The sequence below is a fragment of the Lepidochelys olivacea genome, assembly GCF_965140295.1.
Source record: "Lepidochelys olivacea isolate rLepOli2 genome assembly, chromosome: 12".
Taxonomy (NCBI): domain Eukaryota; kingdom Metazoa; phylum Chordata; order Testudines; family Cheloniidae; genus Lepidochelys; species Lepidochelys olivacea.
The window spans coordinates 31,164,055-31,179,792 of NC_140422.1; the positions used below are offsets into that span (position 1 = coordinate 31,164,055).

The window sequence follows — 15,738 nt, forward strand, 5'->3', positions numbered from 1 at the left end:
ATTGCATCTCCTCTTCTTCAAGTACCTGCCCTGGATTTTCTAACTCAGCAACCTACAGCTAGGTTCCTTAATCCATATTTGGCCACTGATTGTCAGAGGTTCTGAGAACTCGCAGCTCCCGTGGCAGTCAGTGGGATCTGGGACTTTTCCATAAAGGTGTTTCTAGTTCAAATCAGAATATGGTAAAAGAGGGTTTTTCCTTTAGTATCTCTAGCATTATTGGATGCCTCTTCCGTTGTGCCAACTAACCTAACACAGAGAGACCTGCCTCCATATATATGAGAGACTGCCAGAGCCACCAGCTCCAGGGACATGCAAGTGGGTGGAAATACCCTCCAAGCAGTTTCTCATGTGCCTTGGTTCCTCGGCTGCTGGGAGCTATAGATTCTGGGGATGGCTACACTATGAGGCTTTTAGTGACATGGCTCTGCCACGACAGCCATGCTGCTAAAAGGCACACCGAGAGCTCTCCTGCCGATAAAAAACTTCCACCCACCAGCAGCAGCAGCTTTGTCCACAGGGGCGGCGCTTTTCGTTGGTAAAACTTTTGTCATTTGAGGCGGGGGGAGGGTTTGAACAGCCCTGAACAACAAAAGAAGTTTTGCCAACGAAGTGCCAGCACGGACAAAGCCTCTCTTGGTGCAATTTTCTGGGCCTGAGCAGGAAGGGGAACTACTGTTGCCAAGATGCATTGCTGAGAGCCTGTTAAGTCAGGCTGTCTGGGAAGCACATAGAGAGAGTTTAGAGAGCTGTAAGGATGGTGTTATATTTCCCTACTGCTCTCAGCATTCAGTATTAAATTAAACTTGGTACCCTTCCCCTCTCCATCCTCTTCTCCTCACAGGGGTAGTCCCCTTCCCACCCACCCACAGGAGGCCAGAAAGAAACTTGCTTGCCCCTCCCTAAGCATTTGCCCCACCACTCCACAAAGGTCCTGAGCAGGAGCCTCCACCATTTCCTCCCCAAAAAGCCAGGGTAGGAATCCCATTTCCCAGCTCCTTCCCGCTCACCCTCGGAGGAATCATCTTCCCTCCTCAACTCTCACTACAGAAGACAGCTGAAATATCAGTGACCAGAGTCCAGTTTGGGAAGCAACAGGCTGACAGGTGCATGGAGCTGGGTAAAACTGGGCTATTGAATTCACTTCAAAAGAAACTGACCTTAAAAACAAGTTTTAAAATGAAAATATAAATTATAAATAGCAGTATTGTCAACTCTATTAATTTCATCACAAGTTTCATGATATTTTGGTGAGACAAGGCAGGTGAGGTAATATCTTGTATTAGACCAACTTCTGTTGGTGAGATAGACAAGCTTTTGAGCTTAGACAGAGCTCTTCTTCAGTTTCTGTGTGAGCTTTAAAGCTTGCCTCTCTCACACACACAAGCTGGTCCAAGAAAAGATATTACCTCACCCAGCTTGTCTCTCTAATATCCTGGGACCAACACAGCTACAACATCCCTTCTATAGGACAGTTCCAAAAGCCAGTTATATAGGCCAGATCCTCAACTGATGTCAATGGAGATATGATGATTTATACCTGCTGAGGATCTGGTCATAGAGGCTTTTACATTCTTAGGTTTCTAGAACCTTCTTCATTTCACCCCTATTAAATTTGATTGGATTTCCCCCCACAGAAGTGGGAAGTGCTAAGACAGTGCAAAAAGGAAAACTAAAGAAAAAGAAAGTTAAGTGAACTTTTTTCAAACCCCAGAAATGTTCTGTTTGGGTTCCTTTCTGCTTTGGGCAAAGATTCAAGTTAGGTCTTATTCCACCTATCCCATTTCAGCCACGCCTAACAGATCACAGTTCTGTTGCAAATGACTTTTACACCAGTCCCTTTCATCAGAAATCTCAAAGCATCTTATAATAAACACTTATTTTTCAGGCATATGATCTTAGGAGACAGGTTCAGTTAAAAACAAAATCTGTCCAGTTTCCACACTAAACCTGAGAAATCTTTCTTTCTTTGTTTTACTGAGCTCATACAACTTACATGGCCTTCTGAAGCACCGAATTCAGAGATTATTTTACTGAATTCTAGCTTGAGCCATTTCAAACTGCATCATGATGAAACTCGATGTACCAGCTGTCAGCACAGAGGCCTCATTTCATTCACAAAAATGTTTTAAATCTGTTACGTTCACTTCCAGAGCTTCAAAAAAGGAATTCATTTCTATTGCACGTGATTTCAAATTTCTGTTAGAAATTCAGTAGGCCAATAAAGGCTCAGTTGAAACCATTCATATACTTGCTGGGCACTCATTCTTCAGTATTTCTAGTGTTTTGGGGGGGGAAAAAGAATAACCTTTCTAAATGCTCGTTTCTACTGAGATAAATAAAGGTTACAAAGAGTCGTGACAAAGACAGCATACAACAAGAGACATAAAATGCTTTATATCAAAAAAGGATCTCAGTAGGGCAGCGCACCAAACATCTCCTCATTGCCAACAATTAGCCTTTTTTGTATGTGAACTGAGACCCCGATTCAGGAAATTATCCATAGACAGGACAGTGCTTAACTTTTAAGCATGTGCTTAAGTCTTATTGAAGCCCATGGGGATGAACTTAAGCAGGTGCTTAAGAGCTGGCTTGAATGAGGGCCTCTGTGTATATGAAAGAAAGACACAAGTATCATCATGGGACACAGCAAGTCATAACGTGCTACAGATGCTTCCCTACAAAATGGCTAATGAATACAAACCCAATGCACATCTGGGGTTTTCCCTAGATGAACAACTATTATGCAGCAATCTGGAGCGTAAATCTACAGCACACCAGTGTGCCACACACTAACTGTGTATACACTGCAACAGCACACAAAAACTTCCCTAATGCACTTTGATCTACTCTACTTTGAAACAGGAGTAGGTCAACGTACAGAAGGGAACTTTTAGGGTGCAGTAGCAGGGTTCACACAGACTCTTAGTGTGTGGCACAGTAATGTGCGGCAGATTCACACTCCAACTTGCTGCACAGTAACTGTTCATCTAGGTAGGCCTCGAGAACACCTCCTGGCCTACAGCACCAGTGCTTCTATGGGCTTCTGGAGCACAGCCTGCCAATTGTTCTAAGTGGTGTGTTGATTTTGGACTAGGCACTTCACTGACAGCACCAAACTCATTGTCACTAGTAAATTAAACAGGATTTGATTCTAGGGGAGAAATGCAACTGCATTTGACTAAATGTTTTAAGGAGACAAAATGTCACGACTGAATGTGAATATTCTGCACGCACAGTAATTTCATTGTGTTTTCTGTCCCACTCCAATTTCACCATTCGTTTTCAACCCTCTCAGCCACTCTTTGATCAAGTTCAAATAATGTTTGCACAGGCAACAACCAAAGGGAGGGAGTTCGTGGTGGAACTGATCACAAACTTTCTCTGAGGAGCGTTTGTGCTTGGTCTGTACTTGGAACTCACTAGCTGGTGAAACGTTCTGAATACAACTAAACTTTAAAGGAAATGCTGTTTGGGACTGAAATCAGACTTCATTCACTTGTAACTTTTAGGCTCTGTTCTCCCATATTTGTTATTTTTAATTCCGCATGGTTCCTGGATGTAGCGTGACATTTGGAAACACAGGAGCCAAAAGCAAGAACATCAGAATATATGGCCAACAGATGACTGGCATCTGTGCTTGTTTCTAAACACACCAAACATTGAGCAAATGATTTTAAGCAGTGGCGATTCTCTTTTTGGCTCATATAAGGGAAAGATTGTAAGTAGCTTACACATTACATGGTGTTGCCCAACCGTCTCCATCAGCTCCTAACAGCCAGGAACAGGTATGTTCCTAATACTTCAGAAACACGTTTATTAACGGTTTACCCATAAATAGGCTAAAGTAGTGAGAAAGCGTGAAAACAAATAATTTCTATGGCTCTGCAGTAGTGGAAACCATGCAACCTCATCCCCTTGTGTGGGTGGGGTTTGCGCAGAGGGCAGTATGCATGATTTACCCTCTGGCCCTGAGCTCAACAGGAAAATCCACCGATCTTGAGACACAGGGGACTTATCCTTCCATGGTGAAGACAAAAGTAACAGGGGGCCTGGAGTGCAAAGGGACTGGTTCCCCATCCTTGCCTATGCATTCCAATCCCACTCTGAGGAGGTAGAAAGCATGATACAGGCATTAATTTACTCCTATGGGAATCTCTATGGGAAATTTTTACAAGGTTGCCCAAGAGACCATGCAGCACGGAACATCTGTCTCCTGGCTCTGCTTCCTCTATGGCTGCCCATTCACCCCAAACACACAGAACTCCAGCTTGACACTGTTCACATGGATGAGGTTCCTCAGCTTTGGGGGAGAAGGGAAAATGGCGCCTCTTAGGCTATGCTCCCCAACTACTCATGTGCTAGCCGGATCTGGCAATTTTTTGTGCTACTTTATTGCCCGCTGTGAGGTTCTGCAGTGGACACGATTTAGCCCATTATAATAACATCTCATACCATCCTCACCGCCACCTTTTGTGCTGCTGAGACTACTACCTGCAGGATTATTATCTGTATGTACTAGAGAGTTTCAGTGCTGGTCAGATTCACAGAGAGCACTTCAAATTTGCCATCGGGCAGTCCTGTAACTGGGGCACTTGACTTTTCTGACATGTACATTTCCTTCTAAAATTTCATCCTGCACTCAGTCATGACAGGTTAGCCAACCAGTTTGGAGACACAAACACACATACACACCTTGTACTTTAGAGCAGAGTATCTCACTTTGTAGTGGGCAATCCAGGCTGATCAGTGTAATGACTTGCATCGTGGGTCATCCTCAAGGATTTAATTTGGGACCTTCAGCACCAACAAGCTCAAGCTTAACTACATGAGCTACAAGAGTAACTTCCTTAACTGGTACCAGTAGTAGGGTGTCATTCTTTCTGTGGTCCTGCCATGAGAAGGACACATGACACACCTACCCAACATGTTACACCCTCCCCCTTTTGGGGGAAGTTCAACCCAAGTGCCTGTAACAGAAATTACTGGGGACAATACTACAGCATGCTTAGCTTTCAGGAAATCACCCATAAATTGACAACATACAGGGCATACCTCTTTTGTGACAGAGTTCCAGATTCTTCAGGAGAGGTTACCAGATCTTAGAAGACTTTGAATATCTTTCTAACTCTCCAACATATGTCCCAAGAGACAGTTTCTATCCAGCCAGGATTAAAAGGTAATAAATCCACATGTAATTTGAGAGGGTGGAAATGTCTCTTGTTTTTAAGCAAGGAGTGATCTTCATCCATTTAGATTGTTAGCTCTTCAAGGCAGGGACTGTTTCTTACAAGGTGTATGTACAGTGGCAGGCTAGCATAAGTGGCCCTGCCCTTGTCTGAAATTTCTAGGCACTGCCACATGACAAGTAATAAACAATGATCTAAGAATGTAACTCAAATGTTTTAGACTTAAAAGCCAGTCACTTCAAGTACTTTCAATACTGATAGCAAATTCCACCATCAGATGTCACTTTCCTAAAGTGATATTAATTTTTAACTTTTCTTCCCATCTCTCCAATCACTTTTTAAGCTCTTCTATTTCACTACAAGTCACCTAGATGCCATCTGTTGAAAGGAAGAGTGACAGAAAGCCTAAATAACACATAGACCCAGGGTTACAGATGCTACATTTTGACAACACTCAGTAATGTAAGGCTGGGGGAACATATGAATAATTACTTTTGCCTAAACTAAATCAGTTATTATTCTTTACATGTCTGACCACTGGCTGAAGCTATTTCCGTAAATACATTGGTTTAGTCTAGGCTAATTCAAACAAACTAGGTAGGCAAATACTCGACAAGCCAGTAGTGAAATGCTTTCTCTGATCATTCTAGCTATAGTGTGTCAGTCCTAAATTCTAGCTATAGTGTGTCAGTCCTAAATTCTGATTGCTTTTCTGGCACTTCTTTAGTTGGAAAGATATAAACAACCATGAAAGCAACTTCTTTTCAATTAAATTCAAACACACACTTATTGCAAAAAGAGCAACACAGGCTGCGGGGGGGGGGGAATGAATCAGAACGAAGCAGCATAATGCAAATGCAAAGCCATTTTCGTTCTTTGGATCCTCAATGGTTCAGGTACAGAGCATTCTCCTTACTGTACAGTAAAAGGGGCAGGGGAAGGGACACATTTCCATCTGCCAAGGTGAGGACTATTCCAGACAGACTGATTTTAACTTGAATTCTACATTTTTACAAGCCTTTTACAACCTATGCTAATCACTTGAGTTTGGTATGGTGGGAAATATATGTACGCTATTGCAGAGGACAAAAACATCCTAAATCTTAGAGGCGATTCTTTGACCTCAACGAGTTTAGGCTGAAAACATTTGTTACATGATGAAAAGCTGTGTGGGAATGCTAATAACACTCTCAAAGGGTTAACGATGCCTAACTGATTGGCACTAAAAACTGGATTTCATTTGGTACAGTGACAGAGAAGCTCTGCCACCATGAGTACACGTCCATGCCCACATTATTACAGGACAATTTAGGTCATCTTATTTTAAATTTCATGGCTCTGTAACATAGATGTAGATCAAAGTCAGTGAGGCAAATGATGATTTTTTTCATAGTGGGATTTTTATAGTCTTGATCTTGAAAATATGCTTTGGGCCCAAGCTGTCTGTCAAATTCTGTGAATTAGCCAAAGAAGTTTGTGTTGTTGCCGATATGTAATTAGAATAAAAAAAAATAAAAGCAGGAAGCTTTCAGGACAAGATATATCTGGGTTGTAGTAGTAATTGCCGTTTTATAAAGGTTGGAACCATAAACTGTTCTAGTATGGTAACATACAAATATTGAAATGGTGAGCTTTCATATTTAGATACAGCTAATAGATTTAAGTAAATATATGCTGTACATAGCAAATAGATACGTATATTTACTATGTATACATGCATATGTCCGCCTCTATATACACACATTTTGTTACTGAAGGATTTCAAGCACTTAATTAACATGATTGTAGCACACAGAATTAGAGTCACATACAAAGCAATTCTTTATTTTAATAAACAGATCATTAATTTGATATATTGGTTGTTTTCTTTGTTAGATTTGATTTATCTGTCACTTTCATTTCCAGATTTGATTTACTGGTCAATTTCTTTTCAAGATTTGATTTATTGGCCAATTTCTTTTCAAGATTTGATTAAAGCACATCACATAAGTCCTTTCAGATCTATTTCTAAATATCACATATAGATCTAATATGGATTTTTAAAGTCTTAACTCCAAAACTTTCTTGATCAATCATTTTTCTTTTCTATCTGGAGCTAGTCCCTATTATACATTAATATAATCTGAATCAGATTATATTAAACAACCATTTACAGAAGACATAAAAACAGTAAGCCTAATATTATAATAAATTGCACATGGTGATGGTTTAAAAGAGAATTAATAGATTATAAAGCATTAACACCAACTAGATAAAATTTGAGACTAGATTTAACATTTTTGTACTCTAGAATTACATATGCATCAGAAAATAACCAACAGAAGGGAACGGGGTTTATACCGCTGCTTTTGCTCTAAAGACACGAGATGAGACCTTGACATAAGGTATAGACCTTTACCTTAATGAACAAGATAACCAGTACCAAAGTGACTGTTTCAGTAAACAAGGCATCTATGATGCACCAAACAACAGAAATGGACTCTCTGGGTCCAGTCCTGCACCCATTGAAGTCAGTGGGAGTTTGAGACCCTAGAACATGTTTGCTTGTTTTCATTTTGACAGAAGGAACACTGGGAAGTACAATGGAATTGTTCTTATTCAAAACCGCAAGGGGAACTTTAGCATCCTCCTGGAATGATGGGACTCCTTTTAATGTCTCATCCAAATGACCACAGCTCTCATGCTGAGTCATCCTGCTCAGTACTGCATTGCAGTGTCAGAGCTGGTATGATCCTAAGCACCCTTGGAGCAGCGAGACCCAAGACCTTCTGGTGTAGAAGTGAGAATGCTACCAACTAAGCAATGCGAACCTCATCCCACTGATATGAAGCAAAGATCCATTTTTCCTGACTGGATGTTGGTACCCACTTGTGGTTTGACCCTGTAAGATCTCACCAGACAACCAGGTCAGGCCAGATCAATTCTGAAATGAGGGTCCTCTATGGAAACCTACAGGAGGTAACTATTAGAGAGTCAGTTAGTAGTGCTTTTCCCCCGAAGTCAGCTCTGAGCCAAAGACCCAGCATGGTGTTATGTGGGATTGTGCTTCTAGACAGGCTTTACAATGAAATGCGCAGCTGAGGGAGTTTTAGATCCCATGGCAAATTTAATAAAAGGAAGGGGTGGCAGCCCTTGGCCAGACTCCAGCTGAGGTAATTAAATTCCGCCTCGCTAAATTCCCCCTGCATCCTCAACATGATATAGGAGTATTATTCACTTCCTAAACTGCCCCAAACTGATGGGAGATGTTGAACTACACTGTTGAACAGCTGCTGCATTCTACTGGTCGGTGAAATGATCCATAGCCATCCATCCCTCACCTGCCTCTCTGGGGTGTTTTGAAGCCTAATTCATTAATATTTGGAAAGATAAAAGGCGCCCAGGAAGTACAAAGCGTTATTACTTCCCATCTGCTTTTGGGCATGATCTAAATCTTCTCTGGGTAAACTATATGACTTGGGAATTCAACCAATAACATGTGGCTCTGTGTATTTCTGCATTAGATATCTGAATGGTACCTAAGACTAAAGGGTTCTGTCCTGCACAGTGATAAGCAATTCCCAGGAGGGACTCAGCATCCTAAACTCCCACTACTCCAGTGGGAATTGATGGCACTTGTCACATGGCAGGAGGCGCTCAGCAAATCTCAGGATCAGGTCCAACATAAATAACATTCATACAATGTTCTAATATGCTCACATCATGTATTCTTTAAGTCTGTAGGCCAACTCCCACAGAACCCAAAGGGAGCCTTCCCATTGACTTCAGTGGGAGTTGGATCAGGTCCTAAAAGAAAAAGAAAAAAAGAAGAACATGCAGAGATCCCTGGTGGAGAGCAGTGTTCTCTAAGGATATGTCCATTTCCTATGGTTTCTGTCTATCTATGCTGCTAGCAATAAAAGCAAGGAATTTGCAGAGAGACACAGAGGCATGTACACTTTGTGTGACAGTAAGCAAAATGTAAAGAAACAGACTCTTCCAGTATCTATATCTGTGACCTTTTGTACTCAAGGTTTGCAATAAACAGACATTGCATCCAAATTTTGGGGGGGCTCATTTCTTAGCCAAAACATTTAGTTCTTCACAATTGTTCTATTTTTCTTTCCCCCAACACGTCTTTTTTTATTGCAGAGAGATCAGGCTTTTGGCACTGCAGCCATCAGACACTGATACATACTAAGAGGCAAGACTACAAATTCACAGGACCAAAGCCTGCAAAAGGTAAGACAAACATAGGAGGGACAAGACAAGAAAGGGAGAACATAAAACTCCTTTTGCATTGTCCTCGGTAGCTGGTGCCTGGGGCCTGCGCAGCCCTCCTGGTTTGAATTTTCTTGTAGAAGTTTAACAAATTTTTCAATCAGAAAATGAAGAGTGTTGCTTTGTGGGGATGAGACTCTTAAAGGGATTTCTGTTTCTTACTGGACTCCATTTCCCTGAGGCAAAGGTCACACAGTTACCAGGTCACATATCAGAAGTTAATTATATTGAATGTAGTTAGGGTTTTAGCAAGGCTCAGCTTGCGACAGGAGAGAGGAGCTAGGAGTCAGATCTTGCCCAGGAAACACCATTGTGAAAAGGTGCTTCAGCACATTGTCTTTGACATATGATCCAGGGGTTCGCCTACGTTGGTAACAACATTAAACGAGAACTTCCTCCAGAACCCACCAAAATCAATGCAAAGGATCCCGTGTGATTTGTTTGGATTGTGTCCCCATGACACAGAAGCCGACTTACTTCCCCCTTTTCCAAATGGTAAAACATTAAGCAAAACACTCCCCTCTCCCCAAGGCAGCATTTTAGGTATGTGACTCATCTGCCTCTTTGGTAAACTCAAAACAATTTTGCATTAAAAAGATGAATAGGAAAAAAAGGTATTTAAAACAATACTTCCAGTGCTCAAGTATCCAATGCAAAAGCACCACAGAAATGCCTCGGAGAAATTTCGTCAGCGGGCCTGGATGCCACCATTGTATTTGTCCTTCCAAACCTTGCTCTGATGCGTGGTATCATTATAAGATTAGCTCTCAGGAGGGAACCCAGCTTTGTGAACGGCCCAGTGAACTCTGAGGCATCTATGCTCCTAAGTATTACAAAAGCCAGTGGAGCCACAAAAGCATGCAGCAGGGAATTTCTGGGCCCTGATCCAGAAGGATATGCTCCCTGCCCCCTCAAGCTGGCACACTGAATTTGGTCCTAATTGCTGGATTCCTCTAACACCCAAAGGAGGAAATAGGCCCACCAGTCACACACACACACCCCGAAGATCTGAGAGAATGAAGTGGGCTAGTCAACTACCCCACAAAGGTGCTGGGTGGGTTGGACTTGAGGGGTCTGAAGAATACAACACACGGTAAAAAAGGAAGTCCAAATCTGAAGAGAGCGGTGTCCTGCGGGCAGGAAGGGTCAACTCCCATTAAGGGTGGGGCAGACGCCAAAAGGTTGGAATAGTTCAGATAAACCTCGGTATGCACCTGAACTCTTTGGGAAGTTTAAACATCCCTAGGTTTTATTTACAGGTCTTTTAAAATGACCCAAAGCTATTCAAATTTCATCTCCAACAGCATCTCGCCGTCTGTCCCTACCACTCGAAAAATCAGCATTAGACAGGTCAAGCTGAAGAGTGCTCTTAACAGAAAACACAGACGGCAGATCCCTTTTCTTTAGAACTCTCTGCCCTGAGTGAAAATTCTCCAGCCCCTTCCAGCTTTCTCAACAGACCTTCACCCATCTCTTTTCTGTTCCCCACACAAAGCAAGTCCACACTGTAATACCTGACACAGCAGGAAACCAACACACAGACCCAAAGATGCATAAAGCGTCCAAAAGTTCAAAAATAAATCAATCATCATTTTGTATCCCACACATGTTTACACACAACATCGCCCTAATATGTCGTTTTTCACCTAGTTGCTTTTTCTGAGCCACTGTACAATGTTGCAAGACAAACACGTTGAGCATGAGCCTACTGTGAAAGTGGTTTGGGTAAGATTTTAGAACAACCTAGTTCCCAACCTTGCACAAATATGTTGTGAATCCCCTACCCTTCCCTCCCAGGGTATTTTTGTATGGAGGGGGTGGCTTGCACAAAAGGTGAGGGTATAAAGTGTGAGCTGACTGGGGTATGAAGAAGGGGATGATCAGTTTGGTTCACCAGTTGAGTTATTTTGGAATAGCTTTCCATATTTCTAGCAATAAAACACAGAATCAAAGCTGTCGATTTTAAGCTTGAATGGTGAAGTTTTTGTGTCAATGAAGTTCTCAATTTGCTGCCACTGGAATCTCTAAAATTACGCTTTCAGAAAAGGCATAGGGTATACAGTATATTTAGAAAAAAAACAAACACCGCTTCAGCCGAAGCTCCCTTTCAGCTCACCTGTCACGGTGCACAGAGCATTTAGATCTACAGCAGAAACAAGGAACAGATGTCAGATGATTGAAAAACTTGAGCCTTCTGTTGTTTCACTGACTTGTCACCGAAGAGAAATTTGCTTTAATTTACTTTAAAAGTAAATGACTGGATCTTCATAAAAACAGTGGCAAGGCAGAGTTCTTAATGAGGATGTTAACCGAGGATCCCATGTAAGAACCAGAGCCTCCAATTCCAAATGCAATGTCTATTCGAGTACACATATCTATCTCCCCTCTGAAACATGCTGATTTATTTTCAAGAGGCCTGACATACCTGGGGAAGCAGCATGTGAGCTCTTGAAAGCCTGCCCAAAAACTAGAGTGATTTTTTTTTTAATGGTGCTTGACTGTGCCAGGTAATGTCATTTTTGAAAGAAATAATTCATAACCAGATAGAGACCCTTTTCCTTATTACCCTGTGGGCTTGAAAGCAGCCTTCAAAACAGCTTGAAGAAAGAGGGAGCGGGGGAAAAATCCGCCAAGAGTCCTGCAGTCCAGGAACTTCAAATCGGGCAAAGATACACAACATTTTGAAAATAAACCAACAGCCTGTGCTGTTCTTGGCTGATATCCGTGCCGTTTTGAAGAGGATGAGTAGCATTCCCCCCTCCCCTCTGGGTACTGTAGCTGCAGTAAGCAATGCTTCGGTGCTTTACAGACCAACAGGATCCCACTCAGCCCAGGGATATGTGGTGTGGGAGGCGGAATCACTTAACATCAGCCACGAGTTGCCACCCTCCACCCAAGCCTACATGTGCAGAGGACACCAGAGAGAAATACACCCACAGCCATAGGACAAATGCTGTGGCCTCTGCTGGATGGAAGGTTTCAGAGTAACAGCCGTGTTAGTCTGTATTCGCAAAAAGAAAAGGAGTACTTGTGGCACCTTAGAGACTAACCAATTTATTAGAGCATAAGCTTTCGTGAGCTACAGCTCACTTCCTCAGATATCTTATGCTCTAATAAAGCTTATTAGATTGCTTATTGGGAGTCTTGCCTGAGCAAAGACTTCTGGGATTGGCCCTCAGATAACCATTTCTCTAAACTCCTCCACTCATGTAAATCTCCCTAATCCTCTGCTAGTTTTGAAGCAGGCCTCACTAAAACTTTAGTTCACAATATACTTTTATTTTCAGTACCATCCTCCTTTGATTAAAACCAAACATGATCAGCTCAAGTAAATTTCAGTCACTCTCCACTCTTTTATCTTTCTTAGACTGGAGCCGTTTGCTTATGCTCACGAAAGCTTATGCTCTAATAAATTGGTTAGTCTCTAAGGTGCCACAAGTACTCCTTTTCTTTTTGCTGGATGGAAGTGAGGGGAGGTTGTATAAAAGGAGAAAGTTACAGGGGTCTCAGAGGATATGGCTGAGCTTGTCACCTTCAGGTAGCTTACCAGGATATGAGAAAGAGATGTTCATGGGGGATCCTGATCCAAAGCCCACTTCAGTCAATGGAAAGGCTCCCAACAGAGCTTCACTCCACTGGGCTTTGGATCAGGCTCAGCAGGGCCAGTGAGGTTAATTCTTGGTGTAATATTATAATAAAAAATAATTACACCGTTTTGGAGCAATTTTCATCCAACATCTGTATCCAAGCAGTGCACCCCATTTGGATTCCTACACTCCAAAGCACAGCTCAAAAAGATACTAGAGAAATTATCCACTTAAAAATTAGCACCAGCTAATTCTGCAAGCCCGTGTTTGCTTTATTCATATGAACAGTCTCAGTGAAAATGAAAAAAGCCATTCAAGTGAATAAAGCCACAGATGCCAAAGAAAAGGCAGTGGCCCACATTCTCAGCACCACTAGGCATGGTTCAGGAGTGAGAGGTAAAGGTAGTCGTATGCCACCCTTGTAGTCCCTCGATTTTGGGGCCAGCTAGGGATTAGTTGGTTCCCCAGGGTAAGTTCAAGCAGGCTGAAGGCTTCTGGCTGCCTATGGCCCCGAAGGGGTTTTCCGGCAGCTAGAAATAGAGTACCAGGGTTGAGATGGAAGGTGTGGCTGAAGCACTACACTGGCTCTACACTACCCAGGACTCCTCTTACACAAGGGGAATTCCCAGTAACTAATGAAGTCAGGTGGCTTCCCAGCTGTTCCTACTGGAGTCTGACTCAGTGTTTAGAAGCTGCAGGAGGTGGATCAGGCAAATCCATTGCGGCAGCTCCCCTGATTCCCTACCTTCCCGTTCTGTTGTTCAGCGTTCCTCAGAATAAAAGGCCATCACCATCTTCACACCTGTCTCAAGAGTGGTTGTTACATTCGTTTGGGGGACAACAGGCAAGTTTTCCAATGACTGGGGCATGACATAGCCACACAGCCTCTGACCAAGTTTCCTTTCTGTATTAGACCCAACCTGTTGTCTAAGAGACATGGAGATTCTCATTGGTGGGTAAACAGTAGGACAAATGGACATTACTGTCGCTTTGGCAGATGTGCTCCTTTCATGCATCAGCTTTTTGGGTTTTGCTAATTCCACAAGGATGAAGCTTTCCTCAGAATTTGGCCTGATATCTACAATAACCACTTTCTTTGCCACCAAAATGCAACCACTCCTGAGATCTATGTGCAGATGCATGTGTGCGTGTGGAAAAGGGCGGGGGGGGGTAATGGCAAAGAACATTATATTAATTTGAAGCTATCTAGTGGAATTTAGCCTGGACATTAGGGTAAGGCCCATAATTCATGGGATCTTTAATCATCACAGGTGTTCAGGATCTCAGTTCAGCACCACAGCAGCAGCCCCTAGCACTATGTTGGAGCATCAGTTTCACTGATTCAAAGAAAAGCCTGCCATCTAATGACTCACAGACACTTCTTACACCAACTTGTGGGTCTCCCATCCAGGCATTAATCAGGCCACATGGAGCTCAACTGGCCTGACAAAAGCAGAGCTTGACGCACTATGGCACCAAGTATCACGCATTTATTTAACTGGGTTTTCATTCCTGACATTTTAAAAAAAATTCTGCTGAAATGTTATAGCTAAAACAACTGGGTCATTATTTCCCCCTCAACTCTATTTCCATTTTCATGCTGATCATGGACTCAGAGAAATGTTGGGCTGGAAGGGACCTTGAGAAGTCATCAAGCCCAGTCCCTGGATTGAGGCAGGACAAAGCACCATCCCTGACAGGTATTTGTCCAACCTGTTCTTAAAAACCTCCAATGATGGGGATCTCTGCTGGAAGACTATTCCAGTGCTTATAATTAGATAATTTTCCCTAATATCTAACCTAAATCTCCCCGTTACTTCTTGTGCTACCTTCAGCGGACATGGAGAACAATTGTTCATAGTCCTCTTTCAAACAGCCCTTAACATATTTGAAGACTGATTCGACTCCAGCCTCAATCTTCTTTTCTCAAGACTAAACATGCTCAGTTTTTTTAACCTTTCCTCATAGGTCAGGTTTTCTATCATTTTTGTTGCTCTCCTCCAGACTTTCTAATTTATCCACATCTTTTCAGAAGTGGCCATAGTACTCCAGCTGAGCCTTACATACCGTTCTGTTTCCACTTCAAACTGAGCAAAGGTAAAACGTCCCCATAATATACTGTACTAACACCATCCATTTGTACAGTTTATTTCCTTGTGGAATGGTTTCAAAAGGATAGTGGTAAAACAGCCAGAATAAATTTGAATCCAAAATGTTAACAGCTGAAAGTGAAGCTTAAAAAAAAGTCCTTCTAGCCTTATCATATTGGCAGATATTGTTCTTTAGATTTATTGCACAATGGTAATCAGGCTATAATGCATCCTTAATTCATTAATCATTCTGGAAAACAAAATGAACTACTGTAAAGAAGATTATATTTTCTTTTTTTCCAGTAAAAACTGGTTACTAAAACTCTGTTCTTTAGGGAGCTTAGAGAAGGACACATAGATTTTCACCTCTGCTCCAGCTGCAGCTCAAATATGAACCACTGGCTTAACATCCTCCTCATCTACATAAACTGGTCTCCTAGAAGCTTTCTGCACCTGGATCTTCTGGCTGCAATCTTAAACACCATGGCTACTATTTCCTGTTGCTCAGTACAGTATCTTGTGTACTGGTTAGATGCTGCTCTCCTACCCCAGAGATGCCTAGTTTATAAAGCACTTTGTGTGGGAATCACCACATAAATGTGATATCTTATC

At 42.2% G+C, this 15,738-nt stretch overlaps 1 protein-coding gene across 1 annotated transcript in view; it reads right to left on the bottom strand.

Annotated features, from left to right (window-relative positions):
- Positions 1–15,738, bottom strand: part of MAF (MAF bZIP transcription factor) — a 231,688-nt gene that overhangs the window by 189,485 nt on the left and 26,465 nt on the right. The gene's annotated exons all lie outside the window — the stretch shown is intronic.